This window comes from Amblyomma maculatum, chromosome 9, assembly GCF_055883805.1.
Source record: "Amblyomma maculatum isolate TAMU_Amacu chromosome 9, ASM5588380v1, whole genome shotgun sequence".
NCBI classification, from domain to species: domain Eukaryota; kingdom Metazoa; phylum Arthropoda; class Arachnida; order Ixodida; family Ixodidae; genus Amblyomma; species Amblyomma maculatum.
The window spans coordinates 16,398,948-16,413,242 of NC_139352.1; positions in this window are offsets into that span (position 1 = coordinate 16,398,948).

A 14,295-nucleotide genomic window follows, 5' to 3' on the forward strand; every position below is an offset into this window, starting at 1 on the left:
CGAGTGTTCTTGTTGGTTTAGGTTTCTGACTGCTTTTGCTTTTTTTGTTTTACTTGCTACGATAGATCTCTTTTTTTTTTTTGGGTTTTTCGTTGTTGTTGGTTTAAGTTTGTGTCTGCATGCTTTTGCTTCTTTTTTGTTTGACTCTGCTTTTGCTACGATCGTCTTTTAATTGTTGGTTGTGGTTTAGGTTTCTGACTGCTTTTGCCTCTTGTTTGACTCTGCTTTTGCTATGTTCGTCTTTTGTTGTCGGTTTAGGGTTTTTTAGGCTTCTGACTGCTTTTCTTCACCTTTTTGACTCTGCTTTTGCTGCGATTGTTTTCTCGTTGTTTTTTTTTTTCTATCGTTTTTTAGTGTCCGGACTGTTTTGCTTCTCATGTCTTACTCTGCTGTTGCTAAGAGTTGGCCTGCCTTCCGTTTCGAATTTTTTTCCGTTTCTGTTAGTTTAACTGCCGGGGTTAGAGATATCTTGTTTGGTATCCTGACGTTGCCGCCTGGCTTTCACGTGTTGGGTTCGCAGCGAATATTAGGCGATGAGTCTCATGCTTCAGCTGTACGTATATGCCACTTTTCCGTTCAATAAATTGTTGGTAGTGTGCGGATGTGGTGTCCCTTTCTTGTCTGTGTGTTGCGCCGCCGTTCATTTTCACTACAGTTTGTGTTCACAAGCTTAGTATGCGCATGACGAGAAACGGAAGGGGGAAACGTCGAGCACGCATATTCTGCAAATATTTAATTGCACTGGACACAGTCTGCCTGCGCAGATATCAAATACGGAGGAACGAACGTGCACGGGAGGGAGACTGGCAGTCTGCTGAAACTGGGCTACTATACGCACATCAACTGAAGAAACGCAACCGCGTCCGTCGAAAGCACGACGACGGCTGCTTCGAAGATGTTTCCGGGGCTCTTACTCCCAATATTGCCACTCTCATTTCACTGGCCCACGCCTTTATCTTGCCGCAGCTATCGCTCATGAGAAATAATGGTTCCACAAATCCTCAAGCGGAACTCTGCGCCGCTCGCTTGCAGGCACAGCCGGAGCGCGTGAAACGCTGCTCTGGGGGTGAGCTTTGGCGGCATCTACCGGCTGTCTCGGTCCCTACTCAGCGGTCACGTGGTATTTCTTCGGCCGCGCGCTCCCGTAGAGAGTGGCGCGATGCGCAGGTCGCCCATTATACAGTAGGTCGTGGATCTACCAGTGGCAAACGGTGCACCTTTTAGGATTACTTCAAGCGACGCCATGTTTTAAAGCGGCTGCCACGGGACATTGATGATGATGATTATGCTCAGGGTCATACCCTTTGATACGAGTCGGCACCAGAACTGGTGCGCAGGCCAAAAGTGAAAGGAGGAAAGAAGAAAAAGAACAAACAAACAAAAGACAGAGGGATGGGAGAAGAAAAGTACAAACAGGATGATGCCACACCCTCCCAGATGAAGCTCGGGGTGGGGTAGCTGGCTCCACACTACACTCCTACATCACATGCTTTTAGCAGCGCCTTCAACGGAGTAGTAAAGACCCGAGACTTTTAAAGTCCTCGCCCAGTTGATGAGTTCTTCTTATGAGCTGACGGTGTGTTTTTTTCACTGCGTGGAAGGATGTCGACGAGATGGGCCTCGGTATAGCCCACACTGGTTTGCAATGCATTCTCGCCACTGCTCCCGATCGCGACTGCTAGACTTTGGTGGCCTAGACACCGCGTGCTACTTCGCGCGAGTATAGAGAGGCACAAAACGCGTCTTGAAGTCCGGTGCAGTGATAGCGGTGCCGGATGAAGTCACAGGCGCGGACGTATCTTCGGCAGCAATCACATCTTTTGGGGTGATGGGCACAGCGTCTCATGTAGTGCTCCTTAATGCATCGAAGCTCGCTGCTGTGTCTGCAGCCGTGTTCGAAGTTGGGGCAGTACACGCACAGAGTCTGCAGATTCTTGGTATCGAAGTTCAGTCTCGTGACTTGGCGCATGCTGAAATTGACATCGTCTTCGGGGCAGATGCCCGGACCTATTTCACTGATCTGAGCGTTCGCGTTGCCCATCGAATAGGCAACGTGAAGGCAGCTTCCGCACATTACGTGTCCGCACGAGATCATCCACAGGGTGGGCTGCACCTCCCGGCACTGGAAGCAGAACCGCGCGTCAGGTAGCCGATCTGCGAACGTGATTAGGCGGCAGTCAACGAAGGAGTCGTATCCTCGAACAACGTATTGATGTCCGGCGCACTGGACCCCTGGCTGACTTTCCACAGCTGCCCTGCTTGCTTGCTCGAACATTTTGCCCTCGGTCTCCGTCATACTGTCGGCGAGGTAGGGGTTGCTGGAGGCTTCAGCACACACGTACACAGGAACTCGTAGAAGGCGTTCTTGAGTGAAGATCGATTCGCCTAGTTCGAGTGTTGATCGCAAACTGCCTGCAAATTGCAAGGACTGCGAAATAAGAAGGCTAAAGAAGAAAAGGAAAATAACAACGAGATGAGGAAATAAAAGGTCCACAGACCTGCTCCTGTGACATGCAAATAAGAGGAGGAGGTGTGAAAGTCCGAATTTGAAAATGAGGGACTCCAGCGCTTTGAGTATTTTGCAAGATCGCCAGCTTTTCTCGCTAAGCGCTTTTCAAGATTGGTTTTAGTAGTCACAGTCTCTATTAGACTTGGCGAACAAAGCAAGCTGCTTGGGGAGAGGAGTAGAGAGGCGAAGAATCATGATGAGGGGGAGGAAGGTTGCATATATGATAAAGCGGTTGTCATTTTTGTTCCACTGTCAGCAGAATCTCACCAGATAAGTTAGCCTAAACGGCGTTCAGTTCTCCGGAAAGAAGGAGCAGAATAACGAGCCAGAAGTGACAGGGTATCACAAAATGTTTTGCAGTTTTTAAGCTTTCTGTCTTTTTGCAATGGTATTGCGCTTCGCTTCCGAGAAAAAAAGAAAAACGTTCATGGACCAGCAGGCTTGATCGAGCGTTTTCCTTTGGCTTGAAAAAGGCTGCTATGATTTTTAGTCAGCTGCATTGCACATAGACCCGAAAACCCTCACTTAGGCTGCATTTTCACTTTTGCCCTTGGCACAAAAGGGGTTAGCACAAAGAATGACAGGCTCAGTAGACATATATTCATTTCTAATAAGGGAGAGAGGGAATGCCTTGTATGTTGTATGCGTAATTTGAATCCTCTGCGGCTGCTACCAGGTTTCGGGAGGACAGTCGCTCGAAAGGTACCATGTTGCAAGTTTGCAAGAATACCGGAGTCGACTTCCTCTTTGCCTTCTGAACACAGAAGGGGAAAGCCCGAGTACTTATGTGAATAATCGAAAGACCAGTGCTGGTGAAGGCCCATTCAGGCGACGGACAAAATTGCCGGATCTGAATAGGGTACCACATACATGGTCAGGGGTGCTACCCCTCAGCCCCGCAAAGCTCAGACTAAACCAGAATACAAAGATGCAGGGAGCTTTTCCTCCTGCTTGTGGCGGAGATGCGCTGCGTTTCTTCGGCACCGCGTCAGCGTCTCCACTATTGGCGTCGCCGGAGGTGCAATTCTGGCTCTTGAAGCGAGGCGACGCTGAAAGACCCAGTTATCTGGAGGTGCCAGATCTCAGCTTTGGCACCGGAAATGAGCCGCAAGTGGGGACCAATTACAAACCACGCATGGGCAGCAGCAGCATCCACTGCCACAGGCCGAAATCGTTTTCACGGAAGCAGCAGCTCTTCTTTTGTTCACGCGCATGCCTGCGCCTTTTGTTGACCTTGCCTCCCCCACCCTTCCCAGTAAGTTCCCGCCGTCACTGAATAGGGCGATTTTAGTTAAGGACGGGGGACAATTGTTCGAACTTCCAGTATTTCCCAATGTCTTGGCTTGCAGATGTCAGTTCGTAGGCAGTCCTGTGTTTGGTCACAAGAGTGTTTCTGAAAATATTTCAGTCCATCTCCTTTCCTGGTCTGCTATGCACGTGCAAGCTGACCGAGACACGTTCTTTACACAAGTAATTTTTTTTTTTTTTTGCATTCAGTAGAGAGATTCTTTGACGCCACGAGGCCCCCTTCGCAACTGCCACAATGATGGCAAACAGCGCCCACGTCATCCGGTGTCTCCTGCAGTTCTGTGCTTTTAGTTCTGTGGCTCAGCGGTTTTTTTCAATATATATATATATATATATATATATATATATATATATATATATATATATATATATATATATATATATATATATATAATGTTGTACGCTCGAGCGCATATTATTTATAAAATCTGTTTCTGTACTTAGATCCTCTCCCTACCACTTTACTTCGCCCCCGGTTGCACCTCGCGTGCTTAAGATATAGGATAGGATTTGCCGTGGTCCGTAGCGTTCTTTTCCTTCATTTTATTACATTTTATAAGCCACTACTACCGCCACGCAAAACAGCATGGGCAGGGCTGACAAGAAAAAAAGGAGTTGCCTTTTCTGTCATCTAGAGCGCACAAAATGTGCGTTCAAGAGGCAAGTTAAATCAGCATATGTCCTCTACGCGATAATCATGCTAATCTCAGCATCTGTGTAGGCAACTTGGTCGCTCATCACGAAAGTTTAAAACTGCGCACGTGATTGGTGTGGTGGCGATGGGAAAAACATTTAATGATTAAATAAGAGTGTGCAGGCCCAAATGGTCATTCGTTCAGAACCCCGCTGGAGAAAGGCGCCACCCGTTTGACCAGACCTCCTATGTCTTTCGGGTACCTTTTAATTTAGAATTCATGATTTAAACTGAGGGTATCTTTGAACATTTCGGACGCTGTGTATCCAGAATAAGGGCAGGCGGCGCACCAATTAAACTTTCCCAAATGCTGCACGAAATGATATGTATAACCTCGTCCTGTTTTAGAGCTTGAAATTAGTCCTTGGGGAATGCGCTTTGTTTCCCGGGTGTGTCGTAGCCACCTTGGCGATTTTTTTTTATTTTACACTACCGAAAATTGGTGCTCGCGTCAGGGCGATAATGCAAGCTCGCTACCTAGTTTGGCAACCTGAAAGCTTATCTCGGACACTGCACTGTACGAGCACATTGTTTACAGATTCTAATCACGATAGACAGACACGACAGCGATGAAGCGCGTACTATAGCAGTATTGACTACACACTCACATGTAGTCCTTTGTCAACACGCATGACGCAATCTGCAGAAATAAACCACCACTGTGCACTATAAGTCCAGTTTGCTGATTTCGACCATTGCGACAATGGGCAGCCAGCTTTGTGTAACAAAATAATATATCGTGTGTTGTAGCAATAATGCTTAAGAATTCCGAATCTCTAAGTTGACAGAGGTGCTGCGGTGAGTGACCGTTACCTGCGCCTTGAATGAGCCCAAGGCGTTGGACTTGTTTCTCGACATCAGCTCGAGCAGCGCAGTTGCCCATTCGGAATGGAGTTTATTTGCGGCGCAGTTTCTTGCTGCTGTCGTGCGCGGCGACGGCTGGCCAAATATGTCACGCCTCGCGAATTGCAAGTGGCAAACTGAATGCACCTCACGAGGAAAGCATGCTAGCGATGGCGTTCGTCTGCTACCTGCACAGCAAAAATGGCGCCTGGCGCGGTATGGTTGGGCGCCATGTTTGCACCATCAGTTAGCGAGTCCGTGGTGGTCGGTGGCAGCATCTCCTACGCGATGCGAAGCGCGTTTCCCACGGCGAAACAGGGATTACACAGACAGCAATACAAAATACAATACAATCTTTACCGTGCAGTAAAGATTCATAGCGCACTCGGAGTGAGCTTCATTTCCTAAATGGTTGTCCAAGAGAAGGGCGGTACTCCGCAGCCGAACTTTGCGCCAATGATTCGAAAACGTTTACATGGTTTCAGGGCAGATTGGACAGGTTTCGAACAATGAACCTTTTTCCGGTAATGTACCCCCCTTGCTGCCGCCAGGCGAAGTGCGATTGAAAGGATGGGTTAAACGAAATGTTGTTCAGAAATTCGTTCCAATAGTGGGGTGGGCTGATTTTCCAGACTGTAGTTGAGTGCAGGGCTGGCCTCGCCTAGCACGTGCACAGACGCGTGAGGCATCTGCGGAAATGGTTCTGACACACTTATTCGGCACCCCCTGTTAGACCATGGCAATGGAAGAACAAAGGTGGCGAACCTGGTGGTCTCTTCTCTACTGAGGCAAACTCTCGAAGTCAGCTTCTCTGCACAGTAAAAAACCCCTCACCATGGCGACCAAACCTGTTTTGAGGGCCGAAGTTGGGTGCTGTGCAGGAGATGTCCATGTGATAATAATGGTCACATCCGTTTCCCGCACCCCTCTGCCTTTTGTTGCTGCCACAATTATGGTATTAAGAGGCCATTGGTGAAGCCAGTTCCTCGCAAGTGCCATTCATATTCCCTCTCCCGCCTGTATACTTCCTACTCGTTTTAAAAAGCGAATTAATTCTGCTAGCCAGGTTCGTGCATGATATCAGCCTTGACAAAGAAGTTTTCTGTGCTGCACCCAGCTTCTGCCCCCCAAACAGGTTTGGCAGCCATGACAAAAGGGTTTTTGCTGTGCAGAGAAGCTGACTTCCAGAGTTTTGCAAAGGGTCTATACAATACCTCTATTTGGAAGGCCGAGAAGATGGTAGCACTCCACACAATTCATGTGCAGCAGTTTGGGGAATTATTGAAACGAGAGAGGTCGTTTCCTGGAAAAGCAGGTGCAGAGAAGTTCCACCCTTATTTTCGCATGGAATCCTTGAAAAATGGCTGCCGAGGAGGCTTCGCGCATGAGCAGTAGCGCTACTTGAGAAAGGTTCATTTTTAACATAAACAATTTTAACATGAACTCGTGTGAAGTTATTCGTTCAAACCTGCAAAAAAAAGTAATATACAAAAGTTCACAGTACTGTTAGAATATGCATCAAACTTTGTGGGCTGGTTGAAATCTTTCTCACCTGAGTAGATTAAAAAATTCGTTCAGTTCGATCGCAATTAGGGAACAACAGTGGACTGAAGCATGGGTGCTGTGCATGCCCAGGGAAGGGAGAGATGGGCGGAAGGCCAAAACAGCAGAGGGAGGATGTTTTGGCGAATAAAAACAAGCATAAAAAGAGCACAAGCCAGTCAGTTTGCACTAAGCTGCACAGGTTTCACGAAAACCGCTTCCGTTTTGGAAACGAACTCCAAACGAAAGCGTGGATGAAGGGAGATGCTATTGACCCCCGGACTGGTCAAGCAAGAAATGTCAAGTGCCTTCCCTCCAGCTGGGTTTAGTGACAGGCCGCGAAGATGTTCGCGCTAGGTGTGGCAACCGTTCTTCCCAGAAAGGGTGTCTCTCCCTGCGGGTACCGCAGGCGCGCAGCCTGCGAGGAGGTGACCATTAAGTTAGCCGATTGTTCGGGAGAGGGTCATGAAGAGGAAAGTTGGAGGAGGAGGTCGGTAAGCTTGAGGAGGGTGAGGACAAAACCTCCTCTCCTTCCCTTTCCTGCTTCCTTTGGTTAGTTTGGCAGCCATCGTATCGCGGAGCAGTTTGCAGTGATGTTTGCAGTGACCGCGGATCGCCGGTCTCTTACACCGATTGGCACGGCGCACCAACACTCGTGTGGCACAATTGTCAGTTACACTGTGAAGACAAGATGCCCTCGCGTCTTCTACCCTGGATTTGGAGGCCCTTGGACACCATTCCAGCACAGAAGCCTATGTTTCAAGAATTATGGAGGTACGTGAAGGACTTAGTGCGACCCCACATTCAGTGCAGCCACGTGGTCAACGGATTCAACCCTTTCATCGACCGCCGCACGATAATGTTCCTGCAGCCTCCTCCCAGCATTAGTGTGTGCTCTGGATGCCGCGAGGTGCCGGCCAAATCCTTCTTGCTGCCTTGCGGACACGCCCTGTGTAATCGATGCCTGGAATCACCCGCCCAAGCGACAATAGACACCTTCCTGAACACGTGTCCTGAGGACCATGTCCGGTTCCAGAAGCACGAGATCGTACCAATCGCGTTTACCTCGGAGCTGCTCCACGAATTGCGCGTATTCTGCTTCAACGTCGATTACGGCTGTGATTTGGCAGCCCAGCTGCGGTATATGATGTCGCATTACCTTTATGAATGCCCCTTCAATCCTAAGATGTGCCTCGACTGCCAAGAATACATCCCGGAGTGTTTTTTCAATGACCATTACACGTACTTCTGCGGAGGATACGCTTCACGACCTTGATTACCAGGTTGTATTTTCGATTGTTGGCGCTATTTGGATATCGATGACGAGACTATAGCTCTAGGACGTGTCACAACGGAAGTGTGCGAACGTTTGGACTTTGCACCGGTAGAGACAAGATGACTCGCTCTGCGTTGGACGGGTTGGAGGGAAGGACCAACAGCCTTGAAAGTCAATTTAGGAACAGTCTCGACGAGGCAACCAGACTCTCCCTTATTCAGCTAGCGACTTCAATACAATAATCTTCAGGCGATATCGACGTCACATTTCATTTCTTGTGACCCGCTTCAAGATGAAGAAAATAAAGGCCTAGTTATTTCCTACAGTCAGGCTCTCTTTTCTATTCTCGCCCAGATATTGCGCAATCGCTGAGCACACGAGCGGAACGTAGTTGAAACACGGTTTAAATATAATTGGGTATCGATCCTTTAATTGATTGCGCGTTTCGTTAATTACCTATGAACAGACTGAAATCCTCAAAAGGAAAGACATCGCGTGCTCACGCCTGGAGAAACAAAGATATCGCGGATCGTCGTTGGAAAAAAAAAATTGCCCATGATTACGTTACTTCCTAATGCGAAATTTGAGCGCACCTCATCAGCTGTTTCAATTTTTTGGTAGGTTGAGGCAAAGAATTCGAACAAGACACGTATGTACAATTAGACAGCTTTCTTATTTTTCACACATATTCTTTTAAGAAACTTTACTAACAGTTCTTGACTGTTATGAAGGAAGCTTTGTTGATCGGGAGGTCGCGGGAGGCGGCGCGTCAACGTGGCTCTGCGTTTCGGCTTTGGATGCACGCACCGTGATCCTATGACGCCAAACCGCGCCGTGCCGGTTTCGACCGGCGGCGGCGTGGTGCTCGTCTTTAGTCGGCAATGTGGAAACCGAAATCGAATCCTTCCATGGCGGTACTTCGTTGAAATTTTGGGCTTTTCACAAAAAGGGCTGATAGCACAGCATATATAGGATTTTAAAAAGAATCTAGACCGACTGCGATTCTAAGCCGACCAGAAAAATAGAAGTCCACGCGCAGTGGACATGCACGCAGAAATAATTATTTTATTGGGGTTCAACTCAAAGCATGTTTCAAATTTGCAAATATAATCTCCGATGCACTATCCACTTCAATGAATAGAAGCAGGCGTTGACGCCAGTATGTCAAGCGCTTTTTTTTTTTTTATCGGAAAGAGCCAAAGTGTACGACGGGAGGTAATTGCTTCGAGATGTCAGTGTGCACCTGTCCACGGTCACGGCGATTACCAACTTGGAACCGTGGACGCTCGACGGAGGCTCGGTGGAGCGCTCGTTCCATCCCCGTCTTGCCTTCCCGTCACAGATGTCTTTCCCGCGAGCAGCTCTGTACAGTATTCACGGTGTTTGAATGCATGCAGCTGTCATCTCCGTTGACAGTAGGCGCGTTTTGTGTCCTCTCGTTTCCCCACGTGCGCGTAATTCGCTATGCTCATGTATGCACACAGCTTGAAGGCTCCGCCTTCTAGAATACGGGTCCGCGAGCCATATTCTTGCCCGACGAGTGAAAAACCAAGTCTTTCTTAAAATCACCGGTTTATTCCGGATCAACAGAAAAGTATTAAATAGAAAAGAAACAACATTGGACAAAACTGCGCTGAAAACATGCCATCGAGTTGCGCGACAATGGACTATCAAGAATAAAACGAAACAAGGGTTAGGGCTTCACCGCGGCAACACAAAACACACTGCGGCGCGGATAGGGCAAGTAATAGGGCCAAAGCGTTAACGACGGTACAGAAACATTGCTTCTCGCGTGACAAAAACTTCCGCTAATACTCCTGCTATTTCTGTAGGCACTGCTTCCGTCTCCTTCTGGCAGGACCTCGCTCCGTCGTCAGTGTACATCCCGCCTCCCCGGCCGCCATTCGCTGGTGGGCCGCCCGGCGAAAAGCCCCGAGCCTCGCTTCCGACGCCCTTATCTATCCTCGGTTTCGCGTCGATAACACGCCGCCCCCGCTCCAGGCAGCTCGCTCATGCGTACTCGCGCTGCCCGGGCAAACACCAACACAAACAGGAAAAAGCGCGCGTGGTTTGAAACACTAAAAGGGGCTGTGGGGCTCCACATGCTTATTGTGAGGTAACAGGTACACGGGGGCTGACTGGTACACGATGCGGCACCAAAGGGTAGTTTGAGCTTCAGGGGCTCAGAAGAGGCGCCATTTTGTAAGCTGGGAGTTACATCTGAGCGCTTGACCCCTCAACGACAGTTTTCTTGTTTTATAAAGAACCTTGAGCGATTGTTACCGCGCAATACGTGTGTCCCGTATGCACGTGTGCGGAAGAGGAAACGTAGGGGAAGGCAGAGGTTCGGAACGCAGTGACTACAGTGCTGCTTGCATGTTTGCTTTGTAGTAGTGATTATTTTATTGAATAATCAAACACAAGGAAGGAAAAGAGTGCTGCCGGCCGCGGCAACTGCTATCTAAAATCGGAAGCATTCAGCTGCGCTGCGCCCGGCGTGAACGAAAATGGGATGTGGAGAGGATAGCGAGGGGAAGTACAGATGGGAGCGGTATCAAGAAAGGACAGGGGGAGCTTTGTCTATTATTTACAAAATGCAAAAAAGGACAACTAGTTTGCGTCGCTCGCAGACAAGTGTCCGAGCACTGACTGTCCACAAATGAATGCGCGCGAGCGGCCACTCAATGATTAGCTGACAGAAACTATTTTCCTTTCCCTAACCATCGATTGGTTGCTGTCCCCGCCAAGGGGACAGCAACTAGGGAGATGCCTTTTCATTCAATCAATTCCATTTGAAGGTAGAGAGACCCAACCTTTCAAACAGCAATAAAACAACAAAGGTATGTTCAAACGCCACATCCAAAAGCCGTGCTCGCAGTACAGATACAGACGACGCCTGAACCCGGCTGGCCGGCTCGCACAACCGTCCCAGGGCAACTTCTCCACAAAAGGGGCGATAAACCTCTCCACACGGACAATGCGCGGAAAGAGCAACACGTAGGCCCCTTCGCAGAGCACGCACCTCCGAGTCTTTCCTGCCGGAACGGTTTCTACTTTCCCGCCCGACGATCTTAGTTTTGGGATGGTCGGAGCCGTTTAGCAAAAAAAAAAAAAAAAAAAAAAAAGATTTCAAGACTCAGACTCTAGGTGTGCCGATATACATGACCATCTGCCTAGCCTAACCTAACCGAACTTATAAAAAAGGAAGGAAAACTGGCAATGGCTAATAATCAAGGACCTCGTGTGAGAGAGATATATATATTTTAATGACAACAGGAGATGTCTGCCTGGTGGTAAGCCTAGCATGCTACTCCTGATGAGGGTTGAGGGGTGAGGGTGACAGAGTGGGGGAGGGGAAGGGGAAATAAATGAGAAAAAAAGAGAATTGGTGTCGCACACTTTCACGCGCACATAATCACACACAGATAAGTTTTAAAGGGTATAGATCAACCCTGTGTCCTTAACCTTGTGAGATGTACACACTGAAGTGTGATAGCAATTGGGGGGGGGGGGGGCGGGGGGGGGAGAGGTATGTGCACTATCCACAAAACAAAAGTATTCTGGAGGGGGTATACAGTTCCCATTTTCCATCCGAGCCTCTGCTTCTTTCTCCTCTTCCGACAGGCTGAATGAATTGGAAACAAAAACAAAAAATGTAGAGATTGAACAGTCCTTGAACAATGTTACACGAGCGTTAGCCATTGGCCACAGTCGCTGATGTCACTTTAATCTTGGCTCGCTCCCGCTCTTGGTAAGATTCCCGGCAACGGGCTAGTCTGGCTTCTCGGTGTTCGACTGATTAGGCAACCTGCCTGGCACGGCGGTGGCCTCTGTCTTTAGCGAGATGGCGCACGCGTATGTCCTGTTCACCTATAGGCAAATCAAAGAGCGGCGCGCATGGAACGTCCTGGAGACGACCATGTTCAATGCATAGCGCGAGAGTATTTTGCAGTTGGAGTTTGATGAAGGCGACGATATGTACTGCAGAGCACATGAGTATCTTGCAGTTTTACTTGAGGCGTGATCGGCTGCGGTGATGATGATGATGATGATGATGATATCCTCAGTCATAATGGCGCATACCCGCTGCGGGGGATTGGCCAGGATACATTGCAGATACTAAAGATATGTGGACAGGGAGTGAAGCCTTTAGATAATCATGAGTGTTAAATTAAAATTTGAACAAAAATCCAAAAGAAAAAGCGGTGATAGTACGGTGATCTCGCTGTTAGGCGTTTTTTTCGTTATTGTCGATTTAAACCTTAAAATAAATAGATCCGTGTTGCCTATACAGTGTAGCTCTCGTGCCTGGGCATGACGATGAAGATGACCATGTTTGCCGCACAGCGCGAGATGAAACAACATGCGGCGCAGGAGCGCATTGCCATTCCCTTAAAACTGCAGCAACAGAAGTGCCGGGTGGCGTCACTAAAAAATAAAACACAACAAACAGGAAGTCAATAAAGCTATATGCTTTTTTGAGTATATGTTGAAGTGCATAAACTGAAATATGCATACGCAACAAAATAGTCACTTTGTGTGGCGCAATGGACTCACATCACGTACCTGATTGTAAGACATGTGTTCAATTCCTGTAGGTACAAATTTTTCATTTTTTTCGGACATTCAAATCAATTAAGACATTATTTCCTGGGGTATGCTCCTCTTTAGGTTGCGTAATACCATGTTGTTTTGTTCTTAACAGCAGCAAAACTAGCCGCGAACGCAGCCAGGATGTGATGGCATGACAACGGTTACACTATGCAATTACCTTCACCGTAATCAATTCCTGTCTTCAGTGAGTGTATGTTACCTTTAGGTTGCGTTCAGAGACAGCTCTCAGCAACATTCGCCTTTTAACATGCTTTAAACTCTCTTTTACAGATTTACGCCGCGGCGATTTTTCAGGTTCTCTTATTCAATGTCGCAAAGATGGCGTGACGGACGCCACTGATGTATTACTCTCTGTAAAGTAAGACATTTTAATCCATAAAACTATTTTAATATTTCATTTCAGTTTAGGTACTGCACTTCAAGCTCGAACAGAACGTAAGGTTGTGATTTATTTTTCAGTGACACACCAGGCACTTCCGTTGCTGTAGTTTTCGGGGAACGACAATACGCGCGCAGGAATAGCTGTCTCTTTTTGTGGTATATATTCCGTACTTGTTCCTCAAATAACGCGGAATAACGCGAAACTCCCTAATGAACACAGCAGAGCTAAGGGTGTAGAAGAATCTCCACATACTGTAAGGCCGCTAACGTGCATGAGGTCAAAATTTCCCGCGCAGCGACGCCCGATGCTCACACTTTTTAATATCACCGGAGTTCTGAGAGTACTGCCGTCAACGAGCGGCGAGCGACAACACTGAGCTGTTCATGTCAGAAGTGGGAAAACGACATGGAGGAAGCAAAAAAAGCAACAATGCGGTGGAAACGACCAAAGGACTCATTGAGCGGGCGAGTTCTTTTGCAGGTTTTGCCTACCTTGAGGAATAATTCTTCATTCATGCCTCGTCTTTCATGGATTTTTTTTTCTTTTGTGTCTTTTTTCACTTTTTTGTTCTTTTCTTCTTTTATTTCTTCGCCGATTTGTACGTCGTACCATGTCATCTCGTTTTTTGCCTTCCTGTTATTGTTTTTTTACATTCCTGTTTGTCTTCAAATTACATTTTTTTTATTTAGGCCGTTTATAGCTCCTTTTCAGTTTTCTTATATCGGTTTAAGCCCGGTAAAGCTTTACTGGTCCGGGCTACCTGTCTATTTATTTTGCGTATTTTTTGTAAATGCACACGAGAGGACAAAAAGTGGGCAATAATAGGAGCAGGGATAGGTAGATGTAAAATGGATGTAAACCACCTTCTGACATTGCGTGGAAGGATTTTGTAGGCCTAATCCAGAACCCAATGTGATAACCGTTGAACAGGGCTTGGGCCATACCATCATCATCATCATCATCATCATCAAGTGGTTCATCGCGGCGACCACGTCGTCTGGTAAGCGGAGAAAACGCCGACACCGCACGTGCTGCGTCCATCGCAACCGGCGTACAGAAAAGAGCGGCCCCGCCGCGGTGGTGCAGTGGTTTGGGCGCTCGACTCTTTGCCCAAATATGCGGCATCG